Below are 14239 nucleotides of genomic sequence, written 5' to 3' on the forward strand. Positions count from 1 at the left end.
CCCTAACCATATTTTGCATTTTAATTTTTTTTCTTTCATTGTGGCCATTTTATGCTTTGACCTTTTTTTTGTAGCTACTTCAATCTCCGGGGCTAAGATTTTGGCCCACACTCAAGAATGAGGGTATGAGGGTTCCAATCCCAATGAACCGATGACAACAAACCCAAATGATGGACATAAAATGAGGGGAATGGTGAAGAGTGGTAAGCATGGAGTGGTTATGGACATGCTACCTCAAACCAAGTTTCCCAGGTAGTGCTCCTCATAAAACCCTAAGGCATCAAAGGAGATTCCACTTGACTAGGATAAAAAAACTAACCCCCCTAGTAAGGTGAGAGAACAATTTTATAGTCAATACTGGTCAATTATCTAGATCACCCCTTAATCCATGTTATAATTCCCAAAACATTAGTAAAATCACATGATTGAAAAATGGTTAAAGTATCTGTTGAGTGGTGGTCCACCTTCCTTCAAGAGGAATGTCTGATTGTAAGAGGTATTTGAATAGTAAAAATGGTGGAGGCATATGGCATATCATCATTTATTGAGAAAATGTAGGGTTGTTGGCTGGTTGGCTATCCAGAGTAAGAGACACATTTTCTCCTATAAGGTTACCCACTTTTTGATGGGTAACCTCCCATCATAACTTACCAAAGATGCACTGAAGATACAACCAAATATTTTGTCCTTATAGGCTCAATATGGCTATAATTGGAAGACCATGGATTCCATACATTATGTATCCCCTTGCTTTAGATGTGATATTAAGTTTTTTGAATCACATGCCTAGTGATCTTGAGTGGTTATCTATATTCCTTGGAGATTCTTATAGTGACCATAAGAATCATTTGATTTCTTTCTTGTACTTCCCAAATGGGTGAGGATATTAAAGACGATGTATGGATGAGATTATTTGTCTTATCCTTGAGGGGAAATGCTAGGGAATGGTTTCAAACTCTTCTAGATAAGTGCATACATTCATGGCAAGATTTCATTGATGTTTTATCATTTATATGGATAGAAGAAAGATACATTACATATTTATACAAAGAATTCCTTTTAGTAAAGAGATAAATTTATGAGGGTGTTAGGGAATTAAACTAGAGATTCAATCATTTGATAACAATTATCTCTCAAGACACTCAAACCTCTTGATGAATTGATCCTCTCCACATATCTCCAAGAATTTGAAGGAGAAATTTCATATTGTCTTAGGGATAAAGGTCCCTTAATAATTAAACAAGCTTGAGATGGTGTTGTTAAGATATATGACAATATGGGACATGAACCTCCTAGAGCTGATATGATTTGTGTCTCCTCAAGTGATTTCTCAAGAAATTCTAAGCATATATTTGGTAAATGGATGCCTACATTAGTCAAAAAGTATAATTCTAGTGTTGCACACATCAACAAAAGTGAAGAAAACAAGAAATATGAGTCATGAAATTCTCCCAAAAATATTGGAAGTTAAGAGTTAGGTCATAATGATGAAGTTGATTCCTCAATTGTCTTGTATACGAAAAACTCATGAGGAGCATCCTCCATTCTTCATAAACCTTGAAACCAATGGCTTCTTTTGACATGATTGCACGCTTGATTCAAGATCCTCAACTAATGTAATGTGATTGGCCCTTGAATAATACATTTAAAGGCCCATCTATAACCTCTATCACCGAGGAATGCATGTACTTCCTACCTTCATTATTGCGCATTTTGTTAGTTTACGTGTCATTCCTTATGTTGAAATGTGTGCGTAAAGGATTTAGCCATATTGATTATTTGTGTGACCTTTGGCAGCCTTAACATCCTAATGTGGAAAGGTTTTTGAAGGACAAGAAGTTCCTAAAACATCCCATCAAAAACCTACCCTGAAGATAGGGGCCTGGTTAACTCAACATTCAATATCTACCTACGTGATCACTAGAAAATTGGGGTTATCGATTGTTAATGGAAGGTGGTTGTGCAAAACCCCTTAGGGGGACAATCACCATAATTTGAGGAAGTTTTGGAAGGAAAAACAATCCTCCTACTGAGGAGGGTGCTTCCTCACCTTTTGTATAAAAATGGGACATCAAGTCAGTATAAGGGACTACTGAGGTGTGGAAGAAAGGATATTGTTACCTTGCAAATTTTCTAGCTTCTACATTTCCATTTTCTGTAATGACATTTTCCTATTAATGAAAGGACAAGTCTTTTTGCAAGTTTCCTAAGTTGATTTTGCTTGAGGTTCTTGAGCACCTTTGGGAGGGCCCACCATAGGCACTCTAGAACCTTTATTTTATATTCTATACCTAATATCCACACATTTCTTCAAGTTGTAATTTGTGTTTATTGTGCAGTGATATTAACATAATTTCATCTTCCTGTAGATGTTGTAGATATCATTTCTTATTTCCTAAGTATTGATATTAATTTCCATTAACTATTGTCAGTTTGACATGTCTGATTTCACCTTTCCTTTACTTATTTGTTGCATTTATATCATATCTTCTTTGGGGTTTCCTCTATAATTACAGGACTTCCTATAGAAAGGCAAGGTTTCATGTAGAAAAACCCGAGAACATTGATTTTTCTTGATTCTTTAGGATCTTATATTGGTTATTTTATAACATCCCAATTAGTCAATTTAGTATGATTAATTGAACAAGGGACTGAAAAAGAAGTTCTTACAACTACAAGATTTCCTGCAACATTGTCTTATTTCAGTTTTGTTGATTTGATTGCTTTATTTTATTTGCAACACTAGTGTATCATTGTTTTCCTTGCAAGATAGAGTTGTTTCTTGAATGTCATTAGCGTAGTTTGAATTCTTGCAATTTTAGTTTTCAACACTTGTATTTTTGCAATTTTGTTTTCTTTGATTTACTACAATTTTCGTTTATGCATTTAGATGGTTAAATCTTCACCTCCTTCCAGGCTAGACTAGGTAAAGTGACAACTGATTAACATTACCACTTTACTCACCTATTCAAGAAAGTCATAGATTCCATATATTAGCATGCATTAAAAGAGAGGAAAAAATTTATAAATTGTATATATAGTGTGTGATACCTTTCAAGTTTGTATGAACCTCGAGTTGACATATGAATGGTAAGACCCTTAGGGTTACAACATTGTTGATCAAATATCGAGGGCCAACACTTTTTGGTTCCGTTGTTGGGGATGTGTCAAAGTTACACTTTTTTTATTTTCTTTCATAGAAAACCAACAACAAAAAATCCTTAAAGACAAAAAAGAGAGGATGTATGCCTTGTAGACTCATAGATAAATTAAGTGATTTTTGGCCAAACCCCCCCACTTCTGAGCCTCTAAGTAGCAATTAGTAGCAGTTAGCTGATTTTGAAACATTACCTTTTACAATAGGGATCTTTGGGACTTGTCTAGAAGAACAAACTAGAGCATTTGAAAAACTTTCAGAAGGAGGTAGCTTCCCATCTCAGTACGCAATGGATGGAAATGGAGACTTGCATGAAGTATTTGAGTTTCCTATCCGGAAGACCAATGGAAAAGCTAAAATGAAGAACATTAATCCATCTGTACTTCTCCATTTCTATGGACTAATCATTGAGGACCCTGACACTTTTTTGTTTGAATTTGTTGTAGTACCCCAAACTTATGATGATCTTATAGACCAACAAAAACCCACGCTCTTCGTTCTACCTTAAAGGATGTAGCTTCAAGATGGCTCAGGATCCTTGAGGGAAATAACATTACCATTTGGGAGAAGACGAAACAAGTATTCAACAACAAATATAAGGATCAATGTCAAGAAAATACATAAGGGACAAGATATTTCACATGACCTAGGGAGATAATGAGTCCTTGGAGGATTTTGAGGAAAGATTTCAATTGAGCTACAAGAGAGCACACAAATGCGCCTTGGATGATGGCTCCCTAAAACTTTCTCTCCTAAGAGGGTTCAGGTAAGACCTCATGGAAACATTCAATCTCTTGGCCAATGGGGATATTTATCAACTAGACCGTGCCACCATTAAACAAATTTTGAAAAATCATTCCAGGGCTAATAAAAAGAAAGGTAGATATATCAGAAATTTGGTAAGTCCTTCTACTTCTATCCTTTTGCTTATAGAAAATGAAATTTGAGGAATATTGGAATACATGACGATAAATATATTGCACTCTCTATCCCTATAGATGGATGCATTGCAAGCTAAGAAAAATAAGGAAGAAGTAGAAAGGCCATTAGCTATCTTTTTTCATAAGTGCACCAAAAGGCACCCTTGGAATGAGTGCCCAATTAATAATATAGAAATATTTCACTTTGTGAAGAGAAAAACTCTACTAGAAATGTCCTTCCTTGCTAGGATTGAAAATCGTCTATCAAGGAGCTGAGAGGAGCATGGAGCCAGTATGTTTCATAAACCAGAAGAAGCCAACAACACGAAGGTCTTATCAAAAAGGTATGGGTATAACCCTCTTCGTTATTTCAATAATTATCCTACCCTATTTCAACCTCAGCCTTGTTTTCCACAAGGTCCCTCACTGTGTTCAATGCTTTCCCCTTTGAAGTACCCAAGCTAGCCTGACATTCCTTCTTACCAAAACTTTTAGAACCAATCTTCCTAATGAAATAATTCTACTTGAGGATGGAGAACTTCTATGGCTCAACCATTGACCTTGATGCCTCCTCATCAACAAATTATCTTGCCTCGGAATACTACTCCAACAAAGTAGCCTTAGCTTTTTTCTCAACATAACTCAAATCCAAACAATAAGTAGTCACAACCTTTCTATAATAGTGAGACCACTTACCAAAGTTATTCACTAGAATATCAAGAGATAAACCTTAGGTCAAGGAAGGTCCTACAAGATCCTCCTCAACCTTCCCTAAAAGATGATTCCAAAAAGTAAGAAGATAACCTTTTACCTTAGCAACTCCTTTCCCTAAGAGATTGACCATTAAAAGGACACATACTCCAGAAGAAGTTGGATTCTTAGGGGAATTGAAGAATTTATGTATTAAGATACCATTGTTACATTCCTTTAAAGATGTTCCCATATATAAAAAATTCGTCAAAGAAGAATGTCTCAAAATGGTTGGAAGGAGAAGAAGGAATGCCCCCACAACCAATGTAATAGGATAACTAGACGATCTAATGCTTAAGAGGATGGTTGTTCTTAAGTACTTGGATCTTGGCTGCTCGGTTATAAAAGTATATATCAATCAAATAGTAGTCCCAAACACCTTGATTAATCTAGGATTTGATATCAATTCCATGGTCAAACTTAACCTTTAGGACTCCCTAAGAGAAACCTCTACTATGCTCCAACTCGTTGATAGATGTACAATCAAGCCATAGGGTATAATAAAAGATGTCATGGTTTTCATAGAATCTTGGGAGTACCCCATTGATTTCCTAGTTGTACTACCAAAGACTAATTTCAATGGATATCCATTAATTTTGGGGAGACCCTAGTTAGCTACAACAAATGCTTATATTAGTTGTAGGGTTGGCAATATGTCTATCACCAATGGGAAATCCCAAAAGCAACTTGTATTGTATCCTCTTGCTCAACCTCTGGTTGAGGAATATTCTCCTCTCTAGGTTAAAGATGAAGAAGACAATTCCATCATCTCCTCATCCTATTATGTATATACCATTGAAAGAGCCCTCATTAGCAAACAAGCTTATCAAGATGATTTGATTGATCATGGCATAAATTATGATCAACCTATAGGGAAACCTAGTAGTTCAAAGGACCATGAGTGGAAAAATTATTCATTGTTGGATCTGACAAAGAGAGTGCTAATATAGTTGAATCTTCCCCTCCAAAATGCTAAAAATTAACACCTCTCTTACTATTGATCAAGAACAAAAATTGGTCATTATTTTGTGGAAGCACATTGATGCTTTTTCATAGGAATATAAGGGGATGAAGGGGGTTCATCCATCCATATACACCCAAAAAAATTTCATTAAAGAATGTTATAAGCCCATTTTGTAGCCTTGGAGAAGGATGAAACCTACACTAAAAGACATTGTTAAATAATAACTACAAAAACTCTTGGATGTTTGGTTCATTTCTCATATTTCTAACAATGCATGGGTGTCTCCTTTGGTTATTGTTCCCAAGAAAAATGGCAAGAGGATAATATGTGTGATCTATCGAAAGTTAAATAGCGGAGAATATGTGTGAACTATCAAAAGTTAAATAAAGCGAATAGAAAGGATCACTTCCCCTTACCTTTCATTGATCAAGTTCTAGATGATTTGGTAGGAAATATATTCTTCTCATTTCTAGATGGGTTTAGTGGATATAAAAAAATTCAAATCAGTCCAAAATACCAAGATAAGACCACTTTCACTTGCCCCTTGTGGACATTTCCTTATAAAGTTCTCCCCTTTGGCCTATGTAATGCGCTAACCACATTACAAAGAAAAGTACTTAATATATTTTTTGATCTTCTACATGATACAATATAGATACATATGGATGACTTTATACCATATGGAAACACTTTTCAAGAAGGTCTAACCAATCTTACTAGAGTAATTCTGAGCCATGAAGAGATGAATCCCTCAGTGATTCATGCAAAATGCCACTTTTTGATGAGAGAGGGGGTTGGCTTAGGACACTACCTATCCTCCAAGGGAATTGAGGCATATTCTAGCAAAGTAGACATCATCAAACATATCCCAAGGGAATTGATGTTTGGTTCTTGATTTGAAGTGAATAATTTTCCTTGGCCATGTAGGGTACTACAGAAAGGTCCATTAAATATTCTAGCGAAATTTATTCCCTTTTGTTTTCCCTATTGCCCAAAGACTTAGAATTTTGTTGGTTAACCAAATGCTAAGAAGCCTTTGAAACTATTAAGGAAAAACTTGCATATGCATCTTACCTACAAGGACCCAATTGGACTTCACCTTTTCCAATTCACTCTTATTCTTTAGAAAAAGCTATGGGTGTATTACTTTGGAAACAAATTGATAAGATTCCTTATGTGATCTATTTCATTAGAAAAAAAATTATCTAATGGTGCAGTAAATTATTCTGTGATTGGAAAAGAGTTTCTTGCTATATTTCACACTCTAAAGGAATTTAAACACTATATCACTGGTTACAAAGTCTTTATACATACTGACCATGTTTCCATTAGATATCTAATGAACAAGCATGATGTTAGTACTACAATTATTATATGGCTATTTGTATTACAATAATTTGACCTAAAAAATGTTTGGTGTCACAATTTTTTTGTCTAGGATAACTCTTCTTATAGATGAAGGTATTGTAGATGATCACTTCCCTAATGACATACTCTTTGCCATATCAACATGCATTCCCTAATTTGCTAACATAGCAAACTTTTTGGTTATCAGAAAACTGCCCCTTCATTTGTCCTATAGGGAGATATGCAAATTCATTAAACAAAATGCCTCTTATACGTGGATTAAGGGATGTTTGTTCAAATTGGGGCCTGACTAGGTCTTGAGAAGTGTGTAAGGGAAGATGAAGTATATGCCATAGGATAGAGGCTTGAAATAATGGGCCTTGTACAGGGCATTTTGCAACCAAAAGAATATCCTACAAGGTCTTGCAAATTGGATACTTTTGGCCTACCCTTCACAAGGATTCCCATTGATATACTTCTCAGTTTAATGAATGTCAAAGGATGAGAAAACCTACGAGAAGAAATGAAGTGCCTTTACAACCCCAAGTGTATTTCGAACCATTTGAGAAATGGGTGATGAACTTCATAGGACCCATCAATCCTCCATTGAGGTAGAAGAGATACATCTTTATATGTACTGATTATTTGACTAAGTGGGCTAAGAGCAGTCATAGTGGCAACATAACAAAAGGTACCATAGTTTTTAAGAGAGAAAAGGAAATTTTTCTATAAGTATGGATTACCAAGTAAAACAATCATAGATCAAGAACCAAATTCACTTCAAATCTTATCGAAAGGATTATGGAACAACATCACATCCATCACAAGAAAGCTAAAACATCTAAGCCAATGGAAAAATTGAACTGACAAATAGGGAATTGGAAAACATCCTAAAAAAAGTAGTCACCATGAGTAGGAAATATTGGGATGATGGGCTCATTGAAGAAACATGGGTGTACAACACTACCTAGAAGACAACTACATCATTTACACCCTATCAGTAGGTCTTTGGCAAGAAGTCCATTATGCCCATTGAATTTTAATTTGTCACATTAAAGATAGATCCATAATTATAAATGGATCTGACAAATGCTTAGGAACAAAGAAGACAACAACTGATTGCATTAGAAGGACATAGGATGTAGGCTCTTTTTCACATTAAAGTCCTCCAATTGCAAAGGAAAATATGACATGATAAATTTATTACAACCAAGGAATTTTATGAAGGTGATTGGGCCCTACTTTATGACTCCAAATTTAAATATTTGAAAGGCAAGTTCATGACCATATGGTTAGGACCATAACTAGTAGATAAATGTCATGACAATGGCTCTGTGCATATCAAGACTATGGATGAAGAGAAAATTCTCTACTAGTCAATGGTTTTAGGAATATGGTCTATAAGAGGTCTTTGTCAAAAGAGTAATTCATTCACACAATCAATATGATTGCAATGTAGTTGAGAGTAGAAATACTTAAAACTCATATAGTGAATTTAAAAGAGAGACTCGAGAGAGAGAGAGCAGGGGGGGATAAAAAAATTCTCAGATGAAAATCTCGTTTGAGGCACCTAAGACAAAATATGAAATTGAAAATATCTATGAGGGAGTTTCTGATTTTGAAATAAACCACACCCCCCCACCCCCCCTACCCCCACAACCAAGAAAATGTTTACATGCATGGGAAGGAAGGGAAATGGTGAAAACCATATATGGCATCATTTCCCTATTTCTGTAAAGAGAAAAGAAAAAAAAGAGAGAAAACAAATGGGTTTTTAGATAGATTTTTCTTTTTCTTGTGTAGATGTCTAGGGCCAAGAAAAATATATGATCCAAACTTAAAAATGAATGTAAAAAAATACAAATATAACCACAAATACAAAGATATAGAAGAAATAACACTTCATGTCATTAATATCAAAGAACTAAAGTATGCTTACAAACATAATGGAAATAAACTAGCTCGAGTAATGGTAGCTTATGTCTGAGAAGAGATGTGGTGGATACATGCCTCTAAACCTTGTTACAATGAGGCTTGAAGGCCTATTTATTATTGAGAAACAATGGAAAACCCTAAACATCCAAAAACATAACCCTAGGAGATGAAGCACCAAAATTATGGGCCATGTTCGGGTAAATTGGTACATCAACTTCCTGGGGTCGTAACTTTGGCATACAATCTTCATTTGATGTGCACAATACCTCATTATAAATATCTATACGAGGAATAATAATTTCAGCTACAAAAATGAGTGAAATGCTCATGTTTTCCCATATTCTAAAAAACGTTGTTTAGGGCCTCAAAACGGCTCTAAAAGTTCAGGACCCGAAAAACTGCCAAAAATAGTAAATTGTGTTATAATTAAGGAAACTGAAAGACTAAAAGAAACAATGGTGGGGGTCCAAATAGAATAGGATGGTGGCCACCAATATCCACCTGGATCATTCCTACCCCCTTAGGAAGCAATGGTCCCCAGTGCGTTGAGTGCCTGCATGAGATGGGGAAACTTCTATTGAACTTGGTCCCTGGTGAGCCACTTGCCTTGGTCTACGAGTTGGCTAGATTTAACAACCCGATACAGTTGGATATTATGTTGGCGAGTATTATTGATCTGTGTGCCCATGGTCCGATCAGTTGTGGCTTGTTCCATGCAGTCTAGGTTTAACTTTGTTGGTGTGAGTTGTTCTGCAATGTGAGTTGTGTCTAGTTTGTAGAAATTTTGAATAATATAACACTTATTCACAGAGATTATCCTGATTATACACTATTTCGGAATGCATTCATAATACATAACCTCCTCTACGTTGATCATCAATTTTTCAGAATTAAAAACAATGAAACATTAATCGCATGCGCACATTAACAGTATGTAACCGGGGAAAGCATATAGATGAAAACCCAACTATCTGTATATTATAATGATGGAGAACGTGTAACAATAGATAGTACAATACTCCTCACAAGTACTCACTACTATCTCCACCTGCTACACACAAACTAGCTCAGATCTGAATCAATTCATAGGTTCAAATCTCCTCCTCTATCTGCCTGCCTCTACTGCGCAATCCAAAGCAAGAATATGAATGATCCAAGCTCGTTTTCCTTGGCTTGTACTGCGCAATCCTCATTGGCAATCTCCATCAATGCATGTGCAAATCTCATGCACAACTATACTCACAACTGATAGCAGTCTCACTCTTTCACCCACCTCTAACACTTGTCTCCACTGAACTGTCCATGCACTGATTTAACTGATGTATTCTTTAGTTGCTTTATGAGTTAATAATTAGTGAATTAATTAATAATTAATTCACATCACTCATCACTAGTGTATTCTGCAGTTAGACTAAATACAACTAGTTCAACCAAGTCAAACTGAACACAACTCCATCAACTCCTCAATCAACTCCACCAAACTCAAGCACTTGAGTTCTAACTGAAGTCCATCATGCAATAGATCAACTGACCCATAAGAAAAGCGTATTTCCTTCTAGCGGCTGCATGTGCCACATCCGTAGCTCGAACTGAAGTGCTCCAAGAGGATAAGATAATATTTACAGTCCAAATATTATTAAGAGCTAATAATATTCGACTGTTCTATTTTTAGCCTGGCGGTCTAAAAATAGACTCCGCCCATATGTCTAAAAATAGAAGTCCCTCTATTTTTACCAACATGACCAATCATCCACAAATAGCATCCTACAACTCATAGACCATGATCCATATGTCTAAAAATAGATAGTCTAAAAATAGACTTTGCGCCAAAAATAGCCTACGGGCCCACTTAGTGAAGGAGACTCCTTTCCACTAAGCTCCATCATCTTGTTGCATTTTCAACACTCCCTCTCAACAAGATATGGATTATCTGCAACCCCTATCCTGCCTTGGTGGTATTCGAATTTGCTCCTGGTGAGCGCCTTCGTCAAGATATCAGCATCCCGATCCTCCATTGGAATGTATGAAAGTAACATGATTCTCCGCTACACACAATATCTGATATGATGGTACCTGATGTCAATGTGCTTGTATCTATCATGAAATACTGGATTAGCCGAGAGTTTAATGCAAATCTGGTTATCACAATAAATCACTGTAGGCTCCAAGTGTGACCCGAACAACCCGACCAGGATCTTCCTCATCCATATAGCCTCGCATGCAACCAAACTTGCTGCCATATACTCAGCCTCTGCTGAACTGAGTGCCACGGATCTCTGCTTCCTGCTGTACCAAGAAACTGCTATTGACCCAATACTGAAAATCCCTCCAGATGTGCTCTTTCTGTTTGTTGGGCTCCCTGCCCAATCTGCATCTGTGAAGCCACATAACTTCACCTCATCCTCCTGTCTGTACCACAATCCATATCCCGATGTGCCTCTGAGATAATGCAATACATGCTTGCCTGCCTTCCAGAAGAGCTTGGTTGGCTTAACCATAGCTTGTGAAAGCTGGTTAACAACATAGCATATATCGGGTCATGTATTGACTAGATACATAAGCGACCCCACCAACTATCGATAAACAGTGGCATCCACTACCTCCGATGAAGTAGCATCCTCCTTCCTCCAACCTCCATGAAGAGGAGTATCAACAGGCTTGCAGCCATGCATGTTGAACTTCTCTAGTATCTCCCGAGCATACTTACCCTGAGAAACAAATAGTCCATCACTGCGCTGCCAAATTTCCAATCCCATGAAATAATGAAGGAGGCCCAAGTCCTTCATCTCAAACTCCCTAGCAAGATCCTCCTTGCATGAAAGTATCAACAGCTCATCACCTGTCAAAATCAAATCATCTACATAAAGTACAATGATAAGAAACTTACCCTCCACCACAATCTGGTATAGGTTAGGATCCGCCTCACTCTTGGAGAATCCAAGTTCGGTGAAATAACTGTCTATCCGTGTGTACCAAGCACATGGTGCTTGTTTCAACCCATACAACGCTCTCTTGAGCCTGCACACATGCGACTCGCTGCTAAAGATCTCGAAACCTTTGGGCTGCTCTATGTACACCTCCTCCTCAATGAGTCTGTTGAGGAACGCAGTCTTCACATCCATCTGATGAATGTGCCACCCCATCTGTGCTGAGAGAGCAAGAATCTTCCGTATGGAAGAATACCTTGCGACAGGTGCAAAGGTCTCCTCATAATCGATCCCCTCTATCTGTGAGAAGCCTCGGGCAACAAATCTTGCCTTATACTTCTCCACACTCCCATCAGCTGCCTGCTTCACTTTGTAGATCCATCTCGAACCCACCATTGATTTCCCTTCCGGTCTTGGGACAATCTCCCATACATTGTTTCTTAAAATCGAATCATACTCTTCCACCATGGCATCTACCCATGCGGGATCCTCCACAGCTTCCTCGAAAGAGGATGGATCAGTCATAACACATTTTCTCACAAGAGCCATGTATCTAGTGTACCGATCAGGTGACTGTCTTTGTCTGCATTGTCCTGTAGCTGGTCCTACAACCTTCTTTGCATCTTGAGCCAGTCGCTCAGCTTCTGTAGTGCGCTTTCGCCCTCTGATGGTTGGCGCTGCATGAGTGGTCTCTTCCACTCCATGAACTTTGTTAGGGTCCCACCCTAACCCCCTTATTTATGTCATGGGATCATGTCATAGTCAAGAGTCAATAAAGCCCATATTAATATTTGTAAGTGGTTAACCCGCAATTAATGACGGGACCACAGTTAGTTGCAAATGGGCGGTAGTATTAGATAGATGGTATTAATAAAACCCACGATATTGGCCCATGGTATTGTATGTATGAGTCATATATAAAGGATAGAGACTCCCTGCGAGGAGTATCGTGTCTTATTTTGTAATCGAGCTCTGCTCTATTAGAGGTTGCCCCCTCGAAGAGGCCTGTGAACATTTCTCTCTGAATAATAAAATCATTGCTATTCTGTGCTCTGGGTATATTTTCTTCGCATATTCTGTGTTCTCGGTATCTTTTCTTCGCAAATTCTATGTTTGGGTATTACTTTGCAGGTTAAGAGCATAACAAACTTCATCTTGTGGCTAATCCATGTCCTGAAGCTCATCCTTAGGAACTAATAGCTCCTCATCTGCATGTAAGTGTGGCTCCCTCTCAAGCGAACACTTCATGGCTTTCTCCTCCTAAAATTTGATATCCCGTCGCACGACAGTCTTGCGACTGTCTGGCAAATACACACGATAGTTGTGGGGCATATCAGGGTACCCCACAAATATCCCAACCTCTGCGGTTGGCTCCAGCTTCTTCCTGGCATCCTTCGTCACATGCATGTAAACGTTAGAACCAAAAATCCTCAAATGAGAAATATCAGGCCTCTTACTAGAATAAGCCTCCTCAGGTGTACTCATGCCAAGTATCCTGTGAGGGCAACGGTTATGCAAATATACTGCAGTATTGCGTGCTTCCACCCATAAGTGAGGGGGTAGGCCCTGATCATGCAACATCGCCCGTGCAGCACCCACGATCGTTCTGTTCTTCCGCTCAGCAACCCCGTTCTGCTGTGGGTTATGGGGAACTATGAGCTCTCTTCGAATCCCTTCTGCGCTGCAGAAGTCCTTGAACTTGCGAGAGATGAATTCACCACCATTGTCACTCCTAAGAACCTTCACCTTCTTCCCCGATTCCTTCTCGACTAGTGCTTTGAACTCACAGGACTTTGAGTATGTCTCGTTCTTCTTCTACATGAAGAAGATCCATCACTTTTGAGAGAAATCATCAACAAAGATCACATAGTACCTGTGCTTTCCTGTCGAAGCTACTGAGAAAGGTCCACACATGTCTGTGTGAATTCTCTCAAGGATCGTCGTGCAAGACTATCCTTCTCGTGAAAGGTGTCTTTCACAAATTTTCCCAAAGTACATCCCTTGCACTGATCTGACTGTGCAAGAGCACCTTTAGGAAGCCCAGTAGTAATCTGCTGCAATATCTTCAAGGCTCCATGGTGAAGGTGGACCAATCTCCTATGCCACAGCGCGGCATCATCCCGGCTCACAAATCCTTCTGCCTTGCATGCCATTGCTGCACAGCCATCTACATGCAACTGATAAAGGTTCCTGACTCGAACCCTATCTTCCGGGTTTCTCTAGTTGTCTTACTGCACAG

This window comes from Pinus tabuliformis, chromosome 4_1 (genome assembly GCF_031772625.1).
Source record: "Pinus tabuliformis cultivar Carrire ecotype Pingquan chromosome 4_1, CPIR1, whole genome shotgun sequence".
In the NCBI taxonomy this organism is placed as follows: Eukaryota; Viridiplantae; Streptophyta; class Pinopsida; order Pinales; family Pinaceae; genus Pinus; species Pinus tabuliformis.